Here is a 27,657-nt window from a genome sequence, read left to right as displayed (position 1 = left end):
GCATAACAAATGAGATGAGCGATAATAACATATACAAATAAAAACAAACACTTGGGCTTCCCTGGTGGCGCAGTGGTTGAGAGTCCACCTGCCAATACAGGGGACACGGGTTCATGCCTCGGTCCGGGAAGATCCCACGTGCTGCGGAGCGGCTGGGCCCGTGAGCCATGGCCGCTGAGCCTGCGCGTCTGGAGCCTGTGCCCCGCAACGGGAGAGGCCACAACAGTGAGAGGCCCGCGTACCACAAAAAAAAAACCAAACACTGATAAGATACATAAGATAATTAGGATTTACATCCCTTTATCACATCATATAAAAAAATCAGCTCCTGGTGAATTAATGAGCTACATGTGAAATATAAAACTATAAAAATTTTAGAATTCAATATAGGAGAATACTTTTATGATCTAATTTTAAGCAAGTAATAAAAATGAAAACCACAGAGGAAAAATTGACAAATTAGCTACATTAAAAATAATAATATCAGTTTATCAAAAGATACCATAATGAGAATGAAGTGACCAGCCACAGACTGGGAGGAAATAGTTGCTAATATATAACTGTCAAGGTATTAGTATCCTGAATATGTAAAGAGTTATTACAAATCAATACAAAAAAGGCAAAGCAACTTTTAAAGGGTCTAAAGAATTACACAAGCCTTTTTTGGAAAAGAAAACATAAATGGCCAATAAACATATAAAGTGTCACTCAGTCTCATCACCAGTCAGGAAAATACAAGTTAATTCTACCATGAAGTACCATTACATATTCACAAAATTGGCAAATATGAAAGTCTGAAACTATCATGCATTGGCAGGGACGTGGAACAAGGCAATCTCTTATATAGCACCGTTGGGAGTGTAAATTAGTACAATCACTTTGGAAAGCAATTTTGCTTTATGAAGATGCCCATACTTTATGACCTAGCAATTCCTCTCCTAGGTGTAAACTCTAGAGAAACTATCCTTTTCCAGGAGGCATTTATGAAATGCTTAAAGTAGCATTATGCCTACTAGTAAAAAGCTAGAAACAAGCCAATATCCATTAACAGTAGAATGGATAGAACATGGGAGATATACAGTAATGACTAGGAATAAACTACACTTATACTCAACGACATAGTAGAATCTCAGGAACACAATTTTGAGTGGAAAAAACAAATTGAATAACATATATAGCATCAGTCCCTTGATGTAATGTTTAAAAACATGCATCACAACATATTTTCATTGTGGAACTGCAAAGAAAAGAAAGAAATGATAAATACTAAGTTTAGGATAATAGCCTCTGAAGGGAGAGGGGAAAGGTGGTGTGGCAGGGGGAGGGAGCACAGGGGAACTGAAGAATAATGGTGATGCTCTTTTTGTTCTTTTCACACATTGGATGGTGTGCACCTAAGTGTTGTATTCTTATTCTTTTAAATTTTTTCCATATTCTTTATACTTTACACATATCTTAAGATATTGTTTTGGATCTGCTCAGTATTTGTTAAAAACAATTTAAAAATAGAATGCTAAAGAGTCATACATTTCCAGGATTGAAAAAGGACATCAGTACTCCCCAGCCCTTGTAAGTTAAATAAAAACAAATTCAAACCTAGATGATGGATGAGAGTGACGCTGAAGAGCACAAAAGACAGAAAGAAAACTCAAGGAGAAAAGACAGATTGCCTTTTCTCAGAGGAAAAAGTACATTTCTCTGCAACAATGACAAACTCCAGAAATGAAATAACAACTCTAAGTACTGAAAGGGGAAAAAAATCTTGAATAGAATTCTTTACCCAGCTAAGTTTAATTCATGACTGAGGGCTAAATAATGACTTTATCAAAAAGTTTGGCCATAACAGACCTTCACTAGAAGAACTACTAAAAGATGTACTTGATTAAGAAGGAAAATTACCCAGAAAAAAAGATGTGGGAAACAAGGAGAAAAAAAATTGGCAAACATTTTTGTAAAATTGAAAAAAAACAGGGGTGGATCCATGTTTCCTGGGACTTAAAGTTTCCATAATTCAAGGAACACTTTTTAAGAAAAGAATACCAAAGTATTAATAGAGGGCTTCCCTAGTGGCGCAGTGGTTGAGAGTCCGCCTGCCGATGCAGGGGACACGGGTTCGTGCCCCGGTCCGGGAGGATCCCACATGCCACGGAGCGGCTAGGCCCGTGAGCCATGGCCGCTGGGCCTGCGTGTCCGGACCCTGTGCTCCGCAACGGGAGGGGCCACAACAGTGACAGGCCCGCGTACCGTAAAAAAAAAAAAAAAAAAAAAAAGTATTAATAGAAAATTAGGTACAAAGGTTTGTATTTCCTTGGAATAAAAATTTAAATTGCAGCTAAATGTTACAAAGCCTCAAAAAATCCAGGAATGTAATATAATCTTTAATTATTTTTATTATAATTTCATTTCCTCTATGGAAGTGAAATTTGGTTTCTGTTTTTTGGCTGCATACTCCTTGCTCACCTCTTAATGTGATAATTACCTTTAAATATCACCTATACAAAGAAGTAGAAAGATAAACCAGTCTTCTGACACAGTTGGTCAAAATTTGTTCTTTAAAAAAAAATCATAGTTTAGAAAAGTTTATTTTAGCTTCACATTCATTAGTAGTGGTCGGAGAGTCGTCAGATAAGTCCAGTCCTTTGATCCCACTGTCACAGCAGGCTGACCAAAGTCGGCTGGGTTTCACCACGCCCAGCAACCCTCCCACCCCCTACTGTGCCAGGGCAGTTCTCAGCAGTGCCGTGTGCCAAGGTGACCACAAAGCCAAGTCACATGGCCCTCAGGCTGAGAGTGGAACAGTGTCTCAGTCAGATTCTTCTCCTTGGGGAAGATGCTGATGCTGCATGGGGTCCATAGAGTGTAGGCTGTCACCAGGAATGGTGCCCAATGCCCGCCCCCCTCCTGCAGCTCCAAGACCACCACCAGGGCAACCTCCAGGCTAGCAGGACTTCATTTCTTCAACTTTCTTGGAGCTGCTGCTATCTCCTGGGATCAGGGCCTCGGGAGCGTCTGTCAAGTTAAGGGCCCTGAAGCGGAACCATTAGCTTCATGGGAAATCAGCCTGAAGCAGGGACTATAGAAAACACTATTGACAAGAACAATTACTTCCCACTCATACATCCATAGAAAAGAAATTCTGCTCCAATCTTCATAAGGAGTAGTATAAGAACACTCTCAACTTCTCTCTGCTCCCTTAACCATTCCTCCCCAAAAGCAGGAGGTTTGGAGAGTTTAGGAGGAAGACCCAAGCAAGATGCTTGGCTCAGCCCCTGTTGTTCTCTCTCCTTCAGAACTGCCTGCCTCACTGAAGGAAAGCTGCCTGTGTCCAGGTGGTGCATGACCGGCCTTATTAGGGAAACCTGCTGGTGCTTCACTGTGCCATCGGGGCCTCAGTCCATCTAATTCAGGAATAAAGTACAGTATCAGCAAGCCCATCTGGCCACAGACCTTAAGTAACTTTCTCCAATCAGCTTTATCTGAAATAAAGCTAATATTGTATTTTGATTTTCCATCTCTTATTCCTGCCTCTCTCCTTCCTTCTTCCTCCATATTGGTTCTGAATTCCAGAGAAGTGCTATGTGTGGGATTCCCTATGGCCCTAATAATAAATGCTAATTTGGAGAGATCTTTAAAAACAGGTGAAACTAATAAACTAGACAACGATAACAGAGAAGAGAGATCAGAGCTGTTGATGAACTTCAGTCTTTCTTAAGTCAAGTGCAACATATTCAAAATTCAAGGGTAATAACCTCTGAAAGAAATAGAATATGTATCTTCCAAAACACTGGAGGGGGAAAAAGGGAACAAGTTCAATCAGTCCAATAGAAAGAAAAAAACCCAAAATAGTGAAGAAAGATATGGTAAATAGAAAACACAAAATGAGATGTATAAATAAATCCAACTATCAGCAATCCTAATAAATGTAAATATTAAATTCACCTGTTAAAAAGCAGAAATCATCTGAATTGAAATACAAATACTATATGTATGCCCTTTGCAAGCATAAAAGACAATGAACCTCAAAATCTGAAGTAAAATTATGGGAAAAATAGTCCACGTAAATACTAAAATAAAAGTAGAAAAGCAATATTAGATGAAACAGAATTTAAGGCAATAATATTAGCTAAAAAGGACTGTTCTTTAATGATAAAAAAAAAAATTACCAAGAAAATAAGATAATCCTGAACTTGCATGCACCCAAAACCCTAGCCTCAAAATATGTAAAGACACATAGTGATATATACTAAAATAATTGTTAAATTCCCCAGTCATGGTGGTTTTTTTTTTTTTTTTTTTTTGCGGTACGCGGGCCTCTCACTGTTGTGGCCTCTCCCGTTGCGGAGCACAGGCTCCGGACGCGCAGGCTCAGCGGCCATGGCTCACGGGCCCAGCTGCTCCGCGGCATGTGGGATCTTCCCGGACCGGGACACGAACCCGCATCCCCTGCATCGGCAGGCGGACTCTCAACCACTGCACCACCAGGGAAGTCCCATGATGGGTATTTTTAACACACATCTCTCAGAAACTGATATAGAAAGCCCACAAATAATTAGGAAGTATAAAATGTCTTGAACAACACAATAAGCTTGGTATAATGGACATATACAGAATCCTGCTCCCAATAATTAAAGAAAACAGATAATTATCAGAGAGTGACCACAGTCCAGTCACACAAATACCAAAGTATTCATTTCATACAGAGCACATTACATATCACAATGCAATACAGTCAGAAGTTAAAAAACGAACAAGACAATTTAAAGATTCTATTATTTTAGAAACTAAAAGGTACTTCAACACAGATAGAAAACATATATGAAAGGGCAACTAGATAGATCAATAAGAGATAAGTAGATAAATAATTCATTGTCTCAATGTACCATACTTTATTTGCTGTTGAACCATTTATGAGTCAACATTTTGGTTATGTGTTAGAGACTGCAGGTTATCTCCTAATATCCCTTCTTCCCTTCTTCCTTAGTAACAAGACTCCTAGTTTTTAGCTGGAAGGTGTTGTTTGGAATAAGAACGTATTTCCCAGTTTCCTTTCCAGTTTGTTGTGGCCATGTGACCAAATGGAAGTGTCATGTTCAACTTCCAGGAAGTATCCTTAAAGAGAAGAACTGTGTCTTTTCTGCCCTCATTTCTTCCTCGTGTATCTTCATATATGACTTCTGATGTGTATGGATGAGATGCTTGGAGATCAAATAACTATCCTGGACCATAAGGTAGAACTCTCATAGAGAAAAGGTTGTAGACACAAGATAGAAGGAACCTGGGTCACTGTTGTTTGCAGATTGCTTATCTTAGGACTTTATTTACATGGCAGGAAAACAAATTTCTACCTTCTTTAAACTATTATTATTTGGGATTTTCCTGAATAACGCATGTTTTCCCAAGCATTTTGCTGCAATGATAGGCTGCAGTAAGCATTCCTTTATGCATATATTTCCCCACTTCTAATGGAATGTATAAGTCATGTGATATATCCTTTTAAAGTCTTTTGAGATGTATTGCCAGATTTCACTCCATAAGATTGTACAACTTTACTCTTCCACCAGCAGTGAATAAAAGTGCTCCATTATCCCATACCCATTCCAACAGCAGGTATCATTCTTGCCAATCTTTGACAATCAGATAGGCTAAGAATATGATTGCATTTTTTGATTACTGGGATGGTTAAACATTTTTAAAAATTTGTTTGCTATTTGTGTTTTTTTAATTGAAGTATAGTTGATTTAAAAATGTGTTAATTTCTGCAATACAGCATAGTGATTCAGTTGTATATATATATATATACATACATATATATACACATATATATATATATATATCTTTTTTATATTCTTTCCCATTATGGTTTATCTCAGGATATTGAGCATAGTTTCCTGTGCTATACAGTAGGAAGTGTTTATTCTTTTATATGTTGCTTTTTGAAGTTCCTTGATCATTTTTCTATTAAGGCATTCTTTTTCATATTGATTTTAAAAGACTCTTTATATATTGAGTATTTAACCCTTTGTCTTACATAGCATTAATTTTTTTTCAGACAGTTCATTGCTGTTACACATTGTTTATGGTATTTTTATGCAGGATTTTAAAACTTTATCAGGATTTCTCTTTTTATTTTCTCTTTGGTATCATTTTTCAGAAAGTTCTCTCTTCTTACATATTATAGAAATATTTGCCTACAATATCCACTAATACTTTTATGTGTTATTTTGTTTTTATTAAACTTACTTTGAAACTGTTAATCCATCTGGCACTTATTTTGCTATATGATAGAGATCTAAGTTTTTACTTTTCCAAGAGGATAACCAAATATTTTAACAGTTGTTGACTAAGTCATTCTTTATCCCCTGATACAAAATATTATCTCCAGGGAAAACTAAATTCCCCTTATGTACATGGATCATTTTGATCCCTCAGTTATGTTCTACTGATCTATATATCTATTTCTCTACCAGTGCCATAGCTTTAATCATTCTAGCTTTTAAATATTTGCAAATAACTGATGTGGTATATTCTCCCTAATAAATTTTTTAAAATTTCTCATGATGAATTTTAGAATGCTTTAAAAAATGTATTCCAACAAAACAAAACAAAAAATCCATAGATCTACCACAGCTGGGACTTTGTTTGGAATTTCATTATAGTTTTAGATTGATTTGCAAATATTTGACACTTTTTTTTTTTACTACTGACTCATCAATATGATATTTCCTTTTATTTTCAAATGAAGTCACTATGACCTTTTTCTGAGATGCTATCAGATGCTTCACATTAGGCTATAAAGCCTCTCGTATATGTTAGACATTTTGATAAGAGTAAGAAAGTCATGAAAGCAGACTTTGCCTCCAATGTGCTCATATTCCACTAAAGATAAATAAGACTGCATTGAGTTGACACGAAGCTGTATAAAACAGAAATAAAATGCTCCTTAACTTTATTATTGTAAATACACTGCTCTGTACTTATACCCTGCAAATCTGGCTGCAATGACAAATGGCAATAAGAGCAGAATAGAATTGATCTGTAATGGTAAAGGAGAGGGTGAAAGGCATTGCAGATGGCAAAAGTAGCATTTGGGCTGAAGAAAGCAATTTATGAGGCAGATTCACGTGTGTTCTAGGCTAGCAAAGATAATATAAATATACAATAATTTTTAAAAAGGGAAATTAGGGAGAAGATAACTAATTGTTAAAAAACATTTCAACATGGGTCAGCAAAATGGATTTTATGAGAGCAAAAATTTGGACCTATTATAGTTTCTGAAAATGAGTCTGAAAAATCAAAATGGCGCTTAAGGAAGATACTTCTTGCAGCAATGAGCACACAAATTTGGAGTAAGAAAGTAACTAATAGTTTGTTTAGGAAATTGGTGCAATAATTTATTTTACAATTTTATTTATTAATTCAGTAATTTTTATAGAATATTATTATGTGCCTATAATTGTGTTAGCATTGAAATGACTTTGTTTGCATCCCAAAATCTATTTTCACAAGGCCTTCATGACAGATGTCTAATGATACCACTTACAAAGAGGGAGACATTCCCCAGGTACTTCTGTACTTTGTTCAACAGAAATTTAACTGCCCAAGCGGATGCTTGATTGATGTTATTCAATGATTAATGCAGCAAACTCCCTACTTTACCCTCTGCAGCAGAAATCTCCATTTAACCCCTTGGGATATGTAAGTGCCTCATTTCTTGAGAAAATACAGTGAGATTAGGGAGAAGGGAAGGCTTCACAAAGCAATTAGGAAGAGGACAGATTCATCCATCCTCCTCCTTTGAAAAGCAGCTTCAACCAAGGTACTGCCTACTAAAATAAACTTTTACCTGCAAAGGAGTTTGCAAGAAAATTTGAGAAAAGAAGAGAAATAAATAAAACAGCTATTAGGACAGCCTATTTCTCTCCTTCCATTTTTTTCACCCCTGTGCACTGAGTCCAATGGCAGAAAGTCTCACTGAAATAAGCATTTGTAAGTGTATCACAGTTGCTTTTCAGTCTGCAAAAGTCACTCTCCTGTAGCACGAATATTTTATTTTTTTTCTCCACACATAACTGATGTCTACATGAGGTGAAGCAATCCTGGTTCTTGTGCTACTATTTAGAATTGGAAGAGTTATTTGGAATTGGAATATCTCCTACCAAAGAGAGCTTCAAAATATTTGCTTCATTTCGTGCCTTTAATTCCTCTCCACTTTCCCTTACTTGTAATTAATAGCTGCTAAGTGACACAGTATGAGAGGAGGTGAAGAAGGGCCACACATAAATATAGGTTCTTTACAAAAGCACATTTAACTCTTGTTTTTAAAGCCCACTTTCCCCTTCGACCTGGTGTGCACATGTCCCTAAGCATCTTCTGGCCTCAGAGGCACCTTTTTCTCTGTAGTCAACAATTAAAGAAGAGTCTCTCCACCAGGGATGCTATGAGGGAGACAAGAGGAAAAGGGGCTGATAACATTCTTAATCTTGTTCCTGTTCTTGGAAAAAATCCAGATATTGTGGCTCCCAGCCGATTTAGGGACATTCAATAAAATATTTAATATAGGTAAAAATGACTTTCACCATTAGCTGTATGTTTTTATAAAAATCATACATGCTCATGGCAACAAACAAGCAAACAAATAGAACAACAAGAAAACAAAAAAGAAAGAAAATAAAAGACATGGTACAGTACAGAATAACGTACAAAGAAAAAGTACTTTTCACACTCCTACTTCCCAGTGTTTTTTCCAGAGTATATACATAAAATATTTACTTCAGACAAATGGGATTACAATATATGTTCTCCAACTTGCCTTTTTTTTTCTACATGAAACAATGTATCTTGGACTTCTTTCTAGTAGCATATATAGCTCTATTTCCTTCCTTTAAACGTCTGCATGCAAGCACAGATGTGCCATAATTTTTAAGAGAACTAGGTCCTTATTGATGGATCTCCAGCTTTTTGTTTTTTTGGGTTTTTTTTGGCTATTTACAAATAACATGACAACGATTATTGTTGTACATCTGTGTAAAAAACTATAGGGTAAATTTCTAAATGGAATTGTAAGATCAAAGGATGTGTTATTTAAATTTAAAAGTAAAACTCATGTGTTAAAATTTAACACATCCTGCCAAATTGCTCTCTAAAAAGTTTGTATCAATTTACACTCCTACTGATGGATCTGAGACTGCAGTTTCCCACACTCACAACGAATATTTTCATCCCTGGCGATATGAAAAAAGGAAATTCACTTTTCAATTTTAGAAATTTTCATTTCTTCAACTATAACTGAACTTGAACTTTGTATACGTTTATCAATCCGTTTTTTCCCTGCAAACAAACTGTTTATCTATTGTTTTAAAGTTAACTTGTTTACTTTTTATTAATATGTAAGAATATTTAGATATTAAGGAAATTAACACATTGTCATATGGATTAAAAATGTTTTTCCAAGAATGTATAATAAACATTCTGCTTTAAAAGGATATTCCTAATTTTACCAGTAGATGCCTTATCCAGAGTGAATTTGATTTAAAATCATTTCTATTTATATCTCTCACTAGGGAGCCTTGATTTAAGCAATTTTCCAAAGAAAATGCATTCTTCTATTTGATTTAATCTACAGATAGTTGTTTGATGTAACTTTAATACATAATCATTACCTCAAAGTAGATTTATGTTTCAGAAAGAAGGAAAACATTAGGAAAGAACAATGAAGAGCCAAAGAATAATGATGACCATCTTCATTTTCATAAAATCTTTAGAATAAAATAAATTAAGAATATAAAGCATAGAACATTCATGAGGATTTCAAGCCCGGCTCAGAACTTTCTCCTTAATTACTCTGCCAAATTTTTTCTTTATCATTTCTATTGCAATTCCCTCTTTGGGGAACATATTTCAAACTCCTTCTTATTATCCATACTCTCTTTCCCAAATTATCTTACATATCTTCTGAAATTTTATATATTTTGAGGGAAATAGGATTGATCTAAAAGTTAATCACTGTTAGATTCCATACACAATTTTACAGAAAGATCATTGTCTAAAGCTCAGATCACTGGGCTTATGGTTTATCAGTAGCAGTGTTTTAACCTGCTTCATTTAACTAATGCTCCTCAAAGTGTTATTGCTGGAAAATTAGAACATCGATGCTAGATGAAGTAACCTAAATGCTAAAGGCAGATTTATGTAAATGAAATTCTTTAATATTTCTAAATCTCTGAGAATCATATTATTCTACAGTTTAACCTCTAAAATTCTATGAACTCACGATTCTAGGATTTTATGTGGAAGTAACTATTTACCTATGTTTGCAAACCATTGTTTCAGGTTCCAGATTGTTTCTGATGCCCAATGGTTTATTTTTTTAATCAACTGACTAATGTTAAGAAATGAATTATCCCTTGTACTAAAGAGCCTATAAAATTGCAGGCATTGTAATGAAGTGACTAAATTAAAATCTGATATAATTAAAACATGTTGGTAGGTAAGCATTTTTAGTTTACTTTTAAATATGGATGAAGTAAGGGTTATTTAAAAATTATTTTATTTACTATCTTAAGAATATTTGTTATAACATTTAATTATTTTATTCTAATTTATTAATATTTATTTTTCCTTTTTTTGTTTCATTTTTGGTTTGGGCAAGGGAGACTAATGTATTTTGTTTTTGTTTTTGACTCAGTAAGGGAAAAAAGAGAAGACATATCAGAAGACAGGCAGAGTTTTGACCCAAGGAATCTGGAAGTTGTAGTATTTACAGTCCCTTCCATTCATTAAACCAATATTTACTGAGCACCTGTTGAGATTAATTTGGATGAGAACTGAATTAAAAGCATTTGAAGTCTGAGTCAAGGGCTATCTAGACTTTGTAAAAGCCTTTGTAAAAGCCGAGTCCATGTGGTTTTAATCCAGAAGTGTCTGTCTACCCCAAAATAAACTCAAAGTTTAGTTATGGTATATTAGTAATAATGTGGAAATATAACCAACCTGTTGTTAGATGATTGCATTTCTTTAAAAATGACTTTATATTGAATTTTAATTTATTCATAAGACAAACGTGTTTTGGGGGAAAAAATGTCAGTACTGCTAGTTTAATAAAGCATTTACGTTTATACGTAACGGAATTCTTGTTGGTTGTATCCCTCATTTCTCTCTGAGGATAAATTCTTGTAGCTGTCAGTTTACTAGGTTCTGGATAAGCTAGGGGACTTGGGCTTGATGACTGAATTACCCTGCTTACTAGGCAGCGGGGGTGGGGTGGGGTGGGCAGGTGGCAAAGGAGTTTACATTGAGAAAATCCTGGAGGAAAGAGCGAGGCTCCAGTGGAGGCTGTGCTGGAGAGTGTGTGAGGAAACGGGACTTCTGATGGCTGGGGACCCAGGGTCAGGGATGGGGTAGGACTTGGTCATGGGGTTGTGGGGTGAAGGTGAGCACAGTGTGGGATGTAACTCCTCGCTATGCCACCACAAATCTTCAGTAAATATTTTAGACTATTGGACTGATAGGATTTCATGTGGAAGCCAGTGAATAGAAAGAGTTCATGTCAAAGTGAACGGTCAGCACAACATAGCTGAAAAGGAGAGCAGACATCTTAGTAACATATACCAAAAATAAATAAATAAGCACCGAGAGAATTTTACGTCAAATGCTTTGCCATTTGGTTGTGTCTGGGGTTCTGAATGCTACTGGGCCTATGCAACGTTGCTCAAGACTCAGTGCCCTGCCCCTCTGGAATAGCAATCAAAATTCACTAGCAACACATTCAGAGACAAGAACCTCCCAAAGCAGGCCTCTATGGGTGATTTATTAAAGAAATTACATGAACATAATCTTCAACAGAATTTTAGGTCTTAAGGGAGCCTAAAGTCAAAGCGGTCATGTTTTAAAAGTCAGTCAAAAATTTTTTTTCCAAAAATGATCTATTTAATTTTCATAGTCAGGTTTTAAATGAAAAATAAGTTTTTCTATTTACACTGTCTCTGCTCCATTATAAAATATTTTAAGGCTATTTTGAATTAGATCAATTAAACAACAAACCTATTATAACTTGTATCTAATATTTACTATTGGTGGGAGAGTACTGTCTTCAAGCTCCTCAGTCCTTAATGTCAGTAATTTTCCTCTGTAAAGCTCTACTCACTGGGCATACTTCATGAGGTCTCTATGTGCTGTGAAAGGAAGTAAAATCACTTGGCAAGAAATTTCTGACTGCAGTAGTATTTGTTCATTTGCATATTGGTAAGTGATTTGCATGCTAGTTAAGGATGTTGCAAATACATCTCTGACTTGTATCACCAAGAAGGAGAGATTAGATGCTGATAGGATGTATGTGAAAGTACTTTGTAAAGTTCCAACAAAATATAGTCCTCTAATATCAGGGTCAAACAGAGGCTAACACAATAGTCTCAGGAATAGCCATGAGGCAAAGGAAAATTACTTGCTCATGAAACCAGAATTGTAAATAATCAGGCACAAGTATATACCAAATACCTTAAAAACTTGTTTTCTTCTATGTATTGAGGTAATGAAATCGTTTAAAAGATTCAGTTCATGTTTTAATATAGTTTGTGTTATCCAGACCCTTTTTATTGATACTATGGTCATTTTCATTTTCCTAGCAGCTATTATTTTGTTACTAATTTCTAATTTTACTGCATTATGATCAGAGAATATGTTCTATATGAAACCAATTTTTTGTTATTTATTGAGATTTCCTTCATGGGAAACTTTAGAATTGTTGGATTTTTCTCCAACTAGATATATACTTGCTTTTGTTTTTCCTCCTTGGGAATCAGTGTGCTTCCATTTTTAGACCCTTGCATTCCATTATAGAAAATTTTATTGTCTTTCTTTCCGAATGTTACCTGTCTACCATTTCTTACTCTCTCCCTATGTCTCATGAGACATTTTCATTGGACCTTCTCATTTTATCTTCCACATCTCTGAACCATCCATCTCTTTCTCTCTGTACTTCATTCTAAGTGGTTTCCTCAAATATATCTTCCAGTTGGTTAATTTTCTCTTTGGATGTGTCTAATATGCTGTTTAACTTATCTGGTGAGATTTTAATGACTATAATTTCCATTTCTAGACATTCTATTTGTTTCATTTCAAATTTGCCTATTCTTTATTTTCATGGTGTCCTATTGTTTCATGATGTTTTCAATTCTTTTTTTAAAATTTCTTTGCTCTTTTATTTATTTTAGAGTGTCTTTGATTTCATTCTGCCATCTATAGTTGTTTTGGTGCTTCTTCTCTTGATTTTTGCCTCTGATGGCTCTCCTTTAGAGTAGTATTCCTTGTGTACTTTATAACATTTTGTTGTTGTTGTGAATTCATCTCCAGTGGGTTCAGTTGTTTTTCAGAGAGGCTTCTGTTATGAAATGAATTCTGTACCCACCCTTAAATGCATACATTATAGCCCTAACCCCCAGTGGGACTATATTTGGACATAGGATCTTTAAAAAGCTAATTAACGTTAAATAAGGTCATAAGGATGGGGTCCTAATCCAATATGACTAGTTTCCTTATAGGAATTGGAAGAGACACCAAGGATGTCATACACGGAGTAAAGGCCATGTGAAGATGCAGCAAGAAGGCAGCTGTCTGCAAGCCAAGGTGAAAGGCCTCAGGAAAAACCAAACCTGCCAACACCTTGATCTTGGACTTCCAGCCTCCAGAACTGTGAGAAAAAAAATATATATATATATTCTGTTATTTAAACCACCCAGTCTGTGGTATTTTGTTACGGCACCTGCACAGACTAAGACAGTTTGTGAACCCTAGGTTGTGAATGTAACCTCACAGAGTGCTTTTACACTTGCTTCTATCAGATTCCTAGGTGTTCAAGGTTCTGGCCCTATTTTTATGTTAATTTACTGGCTTAGAGAGTCCATTCCAAGATAATGGACTTAGGGCTAGGATTCTATGCAAATAGTATAAATTCACACCTCTCAATATGTGACCCAGGCTGGTGTTAGTTTCTTTCAAAAGATATCCCTTCCTTGACCTGTGCTCACTCTAGGGATCAATAACAGCAAACTTCCTTGCTCCTTCTACAGGCCAAGTGGTATGTTTTGCTAGCTCTCTTTCTGAGGCTCTGGACTTTCTGCAGGGGACTGGCTTCAGCCTTCCAACCCAGTAAATCTAAGGCCTTATTTCCTGTCCCATCCTCATTTCTAAGAGTCTTTATCCAGGACTAAAACCCCATAGGTCCCTGTAGCATCAGCTTGTACTTATTGCTTTGGCTTTTGTTTCTTGTTTATTTCTGACATCTGGGGAGTTTTGTTGCTTCATTCTATCCATCACGTCCATGAATCTGTACTAGGAAGGGAGTCTTTCCATGTCCCATTTGTCCACCACGCTCACTTTCTAATTGCATATACTAGAAAGTGTAAGATATTTTTTCTAACACCCTAGAAGTATATTTGCCCTCATAGAGTTGTATCAAATTTGTCCTTGTAGGGTAGGATTATGTGAGTTAGTAGTCAGTAAATTTGTCACAACTATATTTTTAAAAGGTTCTATGTGGGGAGGAGAATAAATTAATTTTAGAACAAATAAGCTTCAATACTGTGATGAAACTATCATCAGGAACCTTATTTCCAGACTTGATATCAGTATGATATAAACTTAAGGTTTTTGAGACAATTGTAAAGAATATATATATAATTATAAGGTGAAAAGCAAGAATAAAAGTCTTCATCTTTGTGCTTGTATTATAACTGCAAAGTGACTATCTTCATTGGCCTTTAATGCACTGCTGTGGACCAAACTTATATGTTGAAGCTCTATTCTAATGTGAGGGTATTTGGAGAAGAGGCCTTCCGGAGATAATTGAGATTAGATGAAGTCATGAGGGTGGGGTACTCATGATGGGATTAGTAGCTGTCTGCACACTAGGATCTGAGTTGGTAGCACCTTGATCTTAGACTAAATGTCTGTTGTTTATGGTATATTTTTATAACAGCCTGAGCAGACTAATACATGTACACACTGTTCAGAGAGCTGTAATCTGCTTTCCTACCATCTGTTTTTTAGATTTGTGCTGTCCCTACATACTTACTAGATAAGTAATAAATGAAAGTTTGTGATCACCCAAAATTAAGTGTATTTAACAGGCAGTCAAGTTTCTGAAACTCATTTTCCCCATTTAAAGCTCTCCTGACCCAAATGCACTCTTAGTTATTCAAAGTAATTCTGTGCTCTCCCTCTTATTCAGCTATTTGAGGTTTGATTAAGATTAATGCATTCAAGAGCCTACAACACTAGACTTCAAGCTGGGGGGTGTCAGATGATCTTACCAGAACATAACCAGCAGTAAACTGCATATCCTCGGCACAGACTGCAGGGGTGAAATGTGCATGATGTGAGACCCTCGCGGTGTTCTCTTAACACCTTGGTTTGCAGGAGGATGAAAGGAAGAAATGCATAATGCTCTCAGTAAGGCATCATGAATTCAAGCAGTGAAGTCTATACTTTAGCGGGAATACTTCTGCATTTCCTGTAGCCGTCTAATGACTATGACCATGGGAAAGGAGGGATTGAAGGAGGCAACGAATGAAGCTCCAGTAGGAACCAGGAGACGTTCTGCCTTTCCAGACTGTTCCATTATAGCTTCAACTTTACCAGTAATTCAGATTGTCCTTAAAAGAGTCCTTGATGCTTTGCATTGGCCCTTTCTCTCCATTTCCATTTACAAAGCAAGTGGTTTGGGGCTTGTTATCTCAATGCCTTCAATTTCCTGAAATGATGACAAAGCAAGTTAAACTGTACTTCTTTTTAAAATAGTTTTCTGGAGCCTGACTTCTGCAAGAGTGGTCCTGATCCGCTCCATGGGAGTCTCCTGGGAGCTTCTACGATGTAGCATCTTGGACACGGAGCTGCTGAATCAGAATCTGCACTTTATCAAGATCCCAGATGATGCAAATGCACATTCATGTCTGGGAAGCAATGGTTTAGAGTACTGCGCTCTCCACCTAAGAGTTACCTCTTCTAACTCATTAGTAACTAAGGAACAAGGTGAAGGTTTTCCCATAAACCTACCTAATGTGGCATTTTGATATTCTATTAACAACTCAGAATCACAGTAGGGTCTCTTTTTCCACATATAAGGAAACCTAGCATTTAAGTCTATGAATGAATCAGAAAAATTGTTTTCACTTTGATTTAGTATGAATGTGGTCTTGTTCACAACTGCTAAATTGGAAGCAAAGCACTGTTTCCTTTCAGGTTAATGGGTTTCCCCTCATCAAGCTGTCCTTCTTTCATGTAATCTAGACTTGCCTCCACTTATTTATTTTTTTATAACTGTTCTTCTTTTTAATAGGATTATTCATCCTTCCAATATTAACAGCAATTAGACTTACCTCATGGTGCGTCACGCTGACTCAATCTGCGGCTGTCAGAGTAGGATGATCTTAGTCTTGTCTCAGTAACAAATTCTGACAAGCAAAACAAAGCAGCAGGCAAAATACATGAAGAGAATTAACAATAAAGGATCATAGATGACAAGAACTTCTTGAACACGATGGCTGCCTCTGCCTAGTCTGTCCTTGTGGAAACAATGATGTTCACCCTGCTCGGACTGATGACACTGTGACATAGTCTTAACTTGTATTTTTCAGGAAAGTTTTAAAAGAAGACTTTAAAAGGCTTAGCAACATTAACATTTGCTTTCCAAATCTGATCTATTTAATTTTATTGGAAAACATTTACAGAGCTCATCAGCAGACCCTCTAGTATTGAGTAATTAGCATGCTGTAATCATGGGAAGGGGGGATCTAGAGTAAATGCTGCTTTGCATTACTATTTAGTCATCGTAAGTTGATCCACTTTTTATCCTTCTAGTCAACAGATATCAAAGGTGGGAAAATATCTTCGTTTGCAGACATACCTGTATTTATCTCCTATTATATTTTTCATTAGCGTCTACATAGGATTTATTCCTGGTGATTCCCAACAAAGTAAATGTGAATCTCTTAAAACCAGAGGCTAATAATAAAGACAAATGAACCTGATCTCTTAGACATGTTATGAGAATAAATTAGATAATATTTACAGGGGGATTGGACCTCACTAGAGATAGTATATAAGTGAAATGTGAAAAAAAAAACTTTAAAGATAAAAAATTCCATTCATTTGTAGCTAGATTGACTTGACAGTACCAAATTATGTTCTGAGTAAAGAAAACAGGCCTACTAACAGTGGTTCCGCTGGTTGTGGATAAATGCCAAGTACTGACAATGAATTCCAGGTCTGGGCTGAAACCTCAGGCATCAGTTTGAATATGCACAAAATGAGCTCTTTGTCTTTTTCTATATGTCTACATTTATTCTACTTGGAATAGTGGTAAAGCCTTGCATACGCTGGGTTAAATTATCAAAGTTATTTTAAACCCCTTTCCACATTTAATAACATATAAAGATTGTTAATAAAGCCGTGATGTGAACAAATTTTAAGGACATATGTAACCCATATACCTCTAGAAAAACTGTTTTTAAATTTTTATTATCTAGAACGAAAAAGGAGCTTTCACCAGGACAATGGGCAAAGAGGGAATCATAGTCATTGTAGACTGAAAGGCAAAGTTGTCCTTACGGGTATGGGGAAGCTGTCAATTATATTCTTAGTATTATTTTTGGGACACAGGAAAGTCCCCCAACCCCACATATTTTTCAAACATCCTGGCACACTGCTCCAGATTCTACCATTTAAAATTCTTCTGAGTTAAGGGAAGTGGTTGCATATTCATGGAAAAAGGTGAGATTAAAAATTGTAGGATGATGAAGACATTCACCAATATAATAAACGAACACTTACTTCATACTTACTACATGCCAGGCACTATTTTAAGTGCTTTACCAGAACTATCTTCAACCCCATGAAATAGATACTATTATTAACCCAGTGACACAGATGTGGAAACAGGCAAAGAGAGGTTCAGAAGCCTGCCCAAGATCACACAGGCTACAAATGGCGTACCTGGATGCCCACCCTAGCAGTCTGGCTCTAGAATCCATACTCTGAACCAACATGTTTTCCTACAAGTGTAGGAGTTAGCATCATACAATATATTACTTTTAAAACATGAAACAATACTTTGCAATCTTTGATACAAAGAAAAATGTGAAAGCTGAACATTTTTGTATTGCTTAAGCAATGTTGCTTTTTTTCTAGAAAAGCCAAGATTTTAATACTAGAGCAGCCTTCACCTTTCCATTTTGAACAGGAGACTCACAGACAGTGAGTGTTCATGGTACAATCTTACCATGTTGAAACTGTTCACCAAGAACGAAGCACTAGATAACCGGCTAAAAGGAGAGCTGTCTTGTGGACCCAACAGCAGATATTCAGGTAGAAATGAGAAATGCCACAAGGAAATGAATTTAGAGATGGAAACATCAGAGGAGATTAGATAATATACTGCGAGCAATTGCCACGTATAACATTATTTATTACTAACTTCCGTAGCAAGAGGCTCCTATGGATCTTAGGATGCAGAATAACTTCTTGATACACACAATGTAAAGAAAGCCTTTAAAATTGTTCTCTAATGTCAGAAGTACGTGCTGTGCACGTTTTTGTTTTATTTTGTTTTATCCCATAAAACATAAGGTTTTTAAAAAGAGATGAACTGATATCCCAGTTTCCCTGCTCCTAACAGAACACTGTAATATGATTAAGTACAAACCTTTCCATAGCAACAGACATTGTGTATCAGGCATGAACCCTACGTATCTCCCTTGAAGAAAGCTTTAAGGTTATAACAGACAAATTCAAAATAAAGCCTATGATCCCGCCACCGTGAAGTCTGCTTCCCCAATGAGCTCAAGAAAGGATACATTGACAAACAACTCACCATGGCTTCGTTTAGCTCATTTCTTTGCCTTTCTTTTTCTTTAAATGGCACTTTAGCCTTAATAGTTAACAAAGGTTTCAAGAGACAGGACTAGAGCCACCTGAAAAAGAAAGGCCAAAAATCCAATAAAATCATGGTTTGCAGAGGTTCAGCATTGGACTTACTGAATAGCCTTGGGGGGTAATGGTTTCTCTACTTTGAGACCAAAGGCGTTCATTCTTGTCACCCTTTGCTGTGTTATTTAGTGTTTTCCACTCCACAACCACTATGTGAACCCTGGTGACCTGTTAACTGTAATTCCAAAATAGGTATTCTATATAGGGGAAAAGGTAGCTTTGGGGGCATCTTGAAATGTTTTCATAAATACATATAAAAAAACATGTTATTAGGCAATTGGAAGTAGTGGCTAAAACAGGGGCAAAACTGATACGCCCCTTATGCATATAGTTGCATACGCAAACTGTAATTAGGTTCCCCAAACACTTGACTGTGCAGAGTGGATGTCTCCCTCTGCACACCCCAATTAGGCAGGGGGCGCTGAGTAGGGCCGGAGAGTAACCTACTCACTATAGTCTTGGTGTGGGGAGAAGTGAACCTCTGTGCAGCTAACACTGTACTTTGCTTTTAACGTGCAGAGCTAGGCTTGCAGACGCTATTGATTATACTTAGGAGAGAGGTTAATGATATGTTGCGAGTGTACGCACGATATTTCATCCCTATTCAGGTTTTAAACAGCATCCTCCTGCAAATATTCTACTCTAAAGGTTGCATGCTAAAAAGTGAAACAGATGGTCCAGTTTTATACTTCTTTTCCTTTAGAATTTCTTATGCAGCTCAAGGACTTCCGTCTTCTGGGATCTCAAATTATATTTCAGCCCATTATATGTATTCAGTTTTGATACTAAGATGGTACGTAAGAATTATTCAAAATCCACATGGCCGCAGCCTTTTCTGCTTCTTAGTGTGCCATGTGCTGTTCATTTTAATTGAAAATATTCTAAAAGCAAGATTGATGTGTTTTCTATCCCCCTAAAATAGAAACAGGTTCTGGGCTCATAATTGAGCACTCATAAGCCCCCTTTCCTTATTAACATGCCCTCTCTAATTTGTGCCTCTGTTTGCACAATATAAATGGCCTTTAACAGCCCTTCATTCATACAATGGTCTCACTAACCCAAAGAAAATTAGTAGCAGGCAAAAGCCTATTTTTACTGACACAGAGACAAAAATGCTAATTACCTTAAAATATTCTCAAGTGTATATCTTTGGCATCCTTCCAGGCAAGGCTCAAAAGTTTCTTTTTTCCCCTGTTATTTACCAGTTATAGGGGAAGTTGTTTTTGTTTTACATTCAGGCTTACACATAAGTAAATTTATATTTATAATTTGAAATCTTTTATTTTGGGTCCACAGTACTGGCAATAGTTGAGGTATTTGGTTGCTTTCTACTTACTTGTGGGTACACTTGAGAGCACTGGCTATTTGTGATTAAATATGTTTTTGCTACTTTTGTTAAGGTACTTAGGGACATTTGCAGAAAAAAATACCTAAAATTTTGGGTTTATTTTATTTAAACATATTAATTACCGTAAAATTTTAATGTTTCCTCAGAATCCCTTTTAATTTTTCTGATAATTAAATTTGTTTGTCTAAGTTTATACTCTGAAGCACTCCTTCCTTTCAAAAATGGTTTTAAAACTGAAACCTCTGATGTGCAAAACAAGTAATAAAGAAACAAAATTCAATTCGACTTATTACTAAATTATGATACCACATATGTTGATGCTATTTCTATAAAGATGATGAGCTTTTTATCATATATGTTAGAAATACTTATTAAGGATATATTATTTTCAGAGTATTTTGCTAGGCCTGGTTTGTGGAAAAAAAAAAAAAAGTACAGAAGGTGAAAGTGCTCATCTCCTTGAGAGTTTAAAAATCAAGTTTGGAGAAACTGTCCATTGATGGATGAATAGATAAAGAAAGTGTGTATGTATACATACAAAAGAATATTATTCAGCCATATAAAGGAAATCTTGACATTTGTGACAACATGGATGGACCTTGAGGGCATTATGCTAACTGAAATAAGTCAGAGAAAGACAAATACCATATGATCTCACTTATATGTGGAATCTAAAAAAAAAAAAAAGCTCATTCATATGAACAACAGGTTGGTGGTTGCCAGAGGCTGGGGGTGGGAGGTGGTAAAATGAAGGAGGTCAAAAAATACAAACTTTCACTTATAAGTAAGTCCTGGGGATGTAATGTACAGTATGGTGGCTATAGTTAATAATACTGTAGTGCATATTTGAAAGTTGCTAAAAGAGTAAATCTTAAAAGTTCTCATCACAAGAAAAAAGATTTTTCTAACTATGTATGGCAACAGGTGTTAACTAGACTTACTGTGGTGACCATTTTGCAATATATACAAATATCGAATCATTATGTTGTACATCTGAAACTAAAATGATGTTACATGTCAATTACACCTCAATTTAAAAATTGAAAGGGCTTCTCTGGTGGCACAGCGGTTGAGAGTCCGCCTGCCGATGCGGGGGACACGGGTTCGTGCCCCGGTCCGGGAGGATCCCACATGCCGCTGAGCCTGCGCGTCTGGAGCCTGTGCTCTGCAACGGGAGAGGCCACGGCAGTGAGAGGCCTGCGTACCGCAAAAAAAAAAAAAAAAAAATTGAAAAATTGAAAAATAAACAAGTTTGGAGAAAAAAAATGCATTAACATGAAAAGTTAAATAGCAGTATAGAAGTTTAGTAACAGTGGAAGACAGCAGAATACAAGAGCCACAAATGAGTGTAAGATGAAGTGGTAATTAATGGTAACAAAACAAGTGGTATCCAACTCAATAGTAAGCCAATCAACCTAGTTTTTAAAAATGGGCAAAAGATTTGAATAGACATTTCAACAAGGAAGATGTACTAATGTCTAATAAGCACACAGAAAGATGATCAACATCATTAGTAATTAGGGAAATGCAAATCCAAACTGCAATGAGATATCACTACACACCCACTAGGATGACTATAATAAAAAAGAAGACAATATAAAGTGCTGACAAGGATGTGGAGAACCTGAAACCCCCATACATTGCTGATGGAAAAATAAAATGATATAGCCACTTTGGATAACAGATTGGCATTTTCCTAACAAGTTAAGTACAAACTTACCAGGAAATACAACAATTCACTTGTATAAATCCACTCAGGAGAAATGAAAACATATGTCCAAAGGTATATATGTGAATGTTCATAGTGGTATTTTCCATAATAGCCCCAAACTTTGAAACAACCCAAATGTCTGTCAGCTGATGAATGGATAAATAAAATGTGGTATACCCATACAATGGAATTCTACTCAGCAATAAAAAGGAGCCAAGTACTGATACATGTTACAACATGGATGAATCTCAAAAACATATGCTAAATGAAAGAAGCCAGTTGGAAAAGACTATATTTGTATGACTCCATTTATATAAAATATCCAGAAAAGGCAAATTTACAGAGACAGTAAGCACACCAATGATTTCTTGGGGCTGGGAGTTAGAAAAGGGATTAACTGCTAATGGGCAGGAGGGAACGTTTTGGGGTCATGGAAATGTTCTAAAACTGGGTTCTAGTGATGGCTGCACAACTGCATCCATTGACTAAAATTCAGTAAGCTGTATACTTACAGTGAGTGGGTTCTACGGTATGTAAATTATACTTCAGTAAAGCTGTTAAAGGAAAGCCCAGTAAGTGTCATATGTTTTTATAGGAGTGGGTCGAAGTGGTCATCTGAACTTTTTATCTTTACTTCAGTGCTGAGATGTAATTCAAATATGTATCTATATCAACAGATGTGAATAATTCTTCACGGTTTGCAACGTCCCTTGCAGTTTTCAAATTTATTTGCTTTTCACACTAATCCTGTGAGAGAGGGTGCGTAAGTATTGAATCATAGACAACAAGCACTTTTTCCTTTTAGCTTTGCTCTGAGGAAACTTTAAATACTGAATAGAGCATATGATTTAAAAATCAAGGCCGACCTGGATAATGTAATCTGAATAAACTAGATAACAAACATTATCATTGCCTCAAGTACCCCAGATGCTTTTGAAAAGACAAGAATCTTCCATTTACCAAACTATTCTAAACAACAAGTAAGCCCCCAGCTGGAGACTCATTATGGATTGCCTTCGATAGACTTGGCTGAACAACCTCACCTACAGACCTGACCCCTTGTCCAGCTGCCCCATTGAAGCCTATGGTAGTTGTTTACTCTAAAGCATTTGCACTTATAAATACTGAAATGCATGTAATATAATTGCATATACAATTAGGCACACAATAGCTAACATTACAGGAGCTAATATTCACTGGCAGAAACAAAGCTGCCAAAAAACAAGAATGGAACCTAGTGTATTTATTTGGTTCATAGCAAATCTGTCTCTACTATTTCTCTTGAAAGCTCAAAAGGAACTTAAACAATTCCAACTTAGCCTGAAGCAGAGAATGGCATGTTTAAAGAAATGTGACTTCTAAATAAAGTGTCCAATTATGTAATTTGAAAATGTAGGTGGCATATGCACAAATACCCCTAGACTAGTTAAAAACCACACGAACCTCACTTATTTTGATAGTACGTACACAAGACAGGCCAAAAATCACAGACTTTCTCATCTAGCCCCAAATTTCACGCTCTGGGTTTATGAGAAGGTCAGCCTCTGGATCAATCTTTCCCCACTTCCTGCTCAAGGAGTTAGGTGTGAAAGGAGATCTCAATGGTGGAAAAGGACCAGACTCTTCCAAACCAAAGTTTCAGCCTTCCACCCTCAGCCTCAGATTTGCTAATCTGTCTCCGTAACATGCTTATGCAACCTCTGCTTTCCAAGGAAGGCATGAATGCTTTGTGTATGTTAGTATGCTTTGTCTCCCTGTACGACCTCCTGAAATCCTTTTGCAGGAGACGTGTGTTGCTTAAGGATATTTCCACGATCTTCGATCTAACACAAGCTGTGTTTCTTGACTGTGACTGAATGTGAACCAGACTGGATTAGTCTAAACAAATGTAGAAATATTCAACTGATTTCAGTCAACAGTTAATTCTGATATTTTCAAATTGTAAAAGTTCCATATTAATTTATATAATGCAGCTCATAGAGTAGTTAAAAAACCATGTGACTCAAGGGCAAGAAGATCGTGTTTGGATCTGGAATTTACCCCTGTAACCATGGTGAGGTCTCTCAACTTCGAGGACCTCAGTCCTCTCAACTGAAAAAAAAAAAAAATTAGAATCTTGGGGTGAAATAGTCTCTAAAGTCCTAATCATAATTTGACAATCATTTCTTGAGATGTTACTGTTATTCTATAAAATAGAAATATTTATCTAAATAATTTCATGGAGGTCATATATATTTTGCCGTAACATATCCTCTGACCTTTTCTGTACTGCTAGGATTAAAAAAAAAAGTAAGAATTTGAAACTCATAGACACAGAATCCAATTGCACTATCATAAAATGTCACTAAAGTTGCAGCCTGAGAGCAAGAATGATAAATACAGGAGCCAGATATTAATTGAGTGAGATTTCACAAACACATATACAGACACAGACACACATACATACAGCTGCAAGGAAGAGGTATGTCATCTCCAACAGTGCCCTTTATTTTTTTCTTTTTTATAAGTCTACTTATATTGCACTGGCGTTCGCACTTCCCTAGAGCTCCAGTGTTCCTCAAAGGTGCTTCTATGGTCCTTGAAAAGGTTAAAATTATTAAAACCTGTTTCTCCACTGCCTGCCCCCCAACACTCTGTTTTTATCTGTTTTATTTATTTGGCTTCTATTTAATATATACATACATATATATTTTTTTCAAAGAGTCCTTGGGTAAATGCAGCTGAAAAACCACTGCATTACATAATGTAAAAGATTTTGCTCAAATGCTGTACTTTTTAAAAGTGTTTCATTATTATATATACTACTTAAAGTATAAATCATCCTACAAGTTGTTCCAGCAGAGACAAAGGTTAGAAAATAATTTCCTAAGGAAAGACTATAAATGACATGTTATATTTAATTTGAGAGTCCCTGTACAAGTCATCAAATACTTTAATAACTATACAAATATTAATATTTGATATGAGGGATCTCCCAAGTTACAGCATAATCATAACTCTGGATTGATAGGGAGCTAAATGGGCAAAGCCTGTTTAGACAGTTGTAAGAGAAGGCAGAGTGTTTAATGAAACAAGTTTGATAGTCTTATCATCAAAAAACTGATTGATGGGCTTCCCTGGTGGTGCAGTGGCTGAGAGTCCGCCTGCCGATGCAGGGCACTCGGGTTCGTGCCCCGGTCCGGGAAGATCCCACATGCCGCGGAGTGGCTGGGCCCGTGAGCCATGGCCGCTGAGCCTGCGCGTCCGGAGCCTGTGCTCCGCAACGGGAGAGGCCACAACAGTGAGAGGCCCGCGTACCGCCATAAAAACAAAAAAAAAAAAACAAAAAAAAAACGGATTGATATTTGGTATAATTTAACTTTTTTTTTTTTTTTTTTTTGCAGGCGGACTCTCAACCACTGCGCCACCAGGGAAGCCCTGGTATAATTTAATCTTTGCCAAAAAGAATTTTGAGAAAAGGAACAATCAGTAACTTAGGTTAATCCTCCATACTTCCCCTTCGGTCTAATTCATCTACCTTTTACTCTATAAATGGTCCTTTGGTCTGCTGGTTATAACAAGCTCTTTTTTGCACCATGATTTAAATGATTAGTAGTTGTTTTTTAATTTTATTTAAGGACATGTGTCAATGTTGATTTGTAAATGTGTAAGTAAAAGACTACCCCACTTTGAAAATCGTTAACTTTCTAAATTGACTCAAAGAATGTAACAAAAGAGTAAAAACAAAAAAATAATCTTTGGGTCATTTTCTCTATGACTTTGAATCTATTTACTGCATAGATAGGTTCTATGTTACTGAGAGCCTGTATGAAATAAAGGAAAAGTTATTCTAGCCAAAGGGTTTTCTCATTTCAGTTCCTCAAAAGTCTGTATTTTCCCCATAATAATAGATTTAGATTCCTCTGTAAAATACTTTGGGGACCACGGAGATAAAGGGCTATACAAATGACCACTACATTGGAATAAAGTAGAAAGGGGTCCTTTTTCTCCATGCAGAACACCCTCTAGTAAATAACCAGAGGTAGAGAAGCAGCTGGTATCACCGTGAAGATCACTGGAGAATGTCCTGGAGGACCCTGAGGAATGGAATCACTTCTCAGCTTTTTTCAAACCCCATGGAGTTGACAGCATGATATTCTTGCCAATTGGGGGTTGTAGCTCTTTTGGGTCTGACTTCCAGTAGGTTTAGATCACAGTACAAAGCAGAGTGAAAAAGATTTCCTTTATCTTTGATAAGGAGTTCATTTTCTCTTTTTGTTTTCTTCCTGCAAGAGAGCCTCTGTTTTTCTAAGTTCCACTCTATTCGAAAGGAAGGCATTTGTAAGATCAGCAAGCTCATTCCATGGGGGGCTGATTCTTCCACAGTTCCCACTCCCACCTACTTTTGTCAGTTGTTTTTGTTGGGAACCGGATTTGAGCGGGGCAGATCTTCCAGAACAGGATTTTGGCGTGATTGAGGGGGCATCCTAGGGGCTTGGAATGGAGCCACCTTATGCCACATTCCTTCTGCTGCTCTAAGTTCCCGTCCTGTCTCAACATACATACATGTCGCAGGCTCTCTGAGTTTTCCCTGAGGAAACAGCACAACCTGGAAAATTATAGCAAATGGCATCTCTGCAGGCTTGGATTCAAAAAGCACGTTAGTCGCTGCAGCAGGAGGAGATTTGCAGGTACACATGCTCAGAGAAGAAACAGGAATTGCTGACTACCCCGACACTATAATTTTTAAAAGAGCCTTAGAATCAACTATTTTGCTGGAAATGTAAAAACATTAGACAGCGAGGACAAAATATGATTCCACATAAAGATAAGGGAAACAGTGAGAATTAATTGCTTCCTTTAGGATCAACTTAGATTTGTACAGAATGTTCATTTTGACTGTATTATATCATTTTAACCCTCAGAACTCGAGTCAAGTTGGTGGCAGAGCTCTGAAGCATTACTTCTCTTTGAATATTAGCAAACTAGGCTTCTAAAGACGATGGGGGAGAAGGTAAGGGGGTGGAGGGCGTGAAGAGATGTACTGAATCTGCAGCCCAGAATTCAGTGACCCCTTTCCTCTCTCTTGTGTCCGCCACGACTGCACCACGTAGCGATGGCGGCCAGCTCGCAGGATCACTCCGGAAAGACTCTGGCATATGCCACAGAAGAGGAGAAAGTTCCACAAACAACCCCCAGATCCCTCCGCCCAGGTCTCGTTACACCTGGTTTCTCAAGAGCATATTGCTTAGCCAACCTTAATAATCCCAGAGGAACGCCAAGGCAGGAGGGTGGATTCCAAACTACCTTTGCCCTAATTTATTGAGGGCTTTAAAAGGAGAAAATAAAACTTTGAACTCAACTCATCTGAAGCTTTATGATTCAGGTGTGCTACTTGCCTTCAGGGGCACCAAAGATCACTGAAGTTGAAGTCACAAAAAAAATTCTGTGAGCTGCAGAACAGAAAAGCGTGTCCAGACCCGACCCAGCTGGTTCTCGTACCATATTAACTTGGCAGCAGGAGCAGAAGTCCCCGGCTCTGCCTCCATCCTCTTCTGATGGATAGGATTTCCTCTGCTTACAGCCCTTTAATCCTCCTCCTCTCCAGCCATCCAGAGTCTAGAAAAAAGTGACCATGGTG

The 27,657-nt window shown here is 36.8% G+C and overlaps 1 long non-coding RNA gene across 1 annotated transcript in view; it reads right to left on the bottom strand.

Annotated features, from left to right (window-relative positions):
• LOC149747919 (uncharacterized) overlaps nt 1-27,657 on the bottom strand; it is a 35,113-nt gene that overhangs the window by 5,947 nt on the left and 1,509 nt on the right. Inside the window, exons 2-4 of the long non-coding RNA XR_016395265.1 lie at nt 27,519-27,635; nt 18,863-18,962; nt 16,371-16,445 (exon numbers count right to left, since the gene is read on the bottom strand). This is a non-coding gene — a long non-coding RNA (uncharacterized LOC149747919). The remainder of the gene's footprint in view (nt 1-16,370; nt 16,446-18,862; nt 18,963-27,518; nt 27,636-27,657) is intronic.

This window comes from Delphinapterus leucas, chromosome 12, assembly GCF_059928025.1.
Source record: "Delphinapterus leucas isolate spDelLeu-1000000601 "Yukka" chromosome 12, BTC_Dleu_Yukka2, whole genome shotgun sequence".
Classification (NCBI taxonomy): domain Eukaryota; kingdom Metazoa; phylum Chordata; class Mammalia; order Artiodactyla; family Monodontidae; genus Delphinapterus; species Delphinapterus leucas.
Note: the sequence above shows the minus strand (reverse complement) of the source record. Positions and strands in the feature narration are given on the sequence as shown.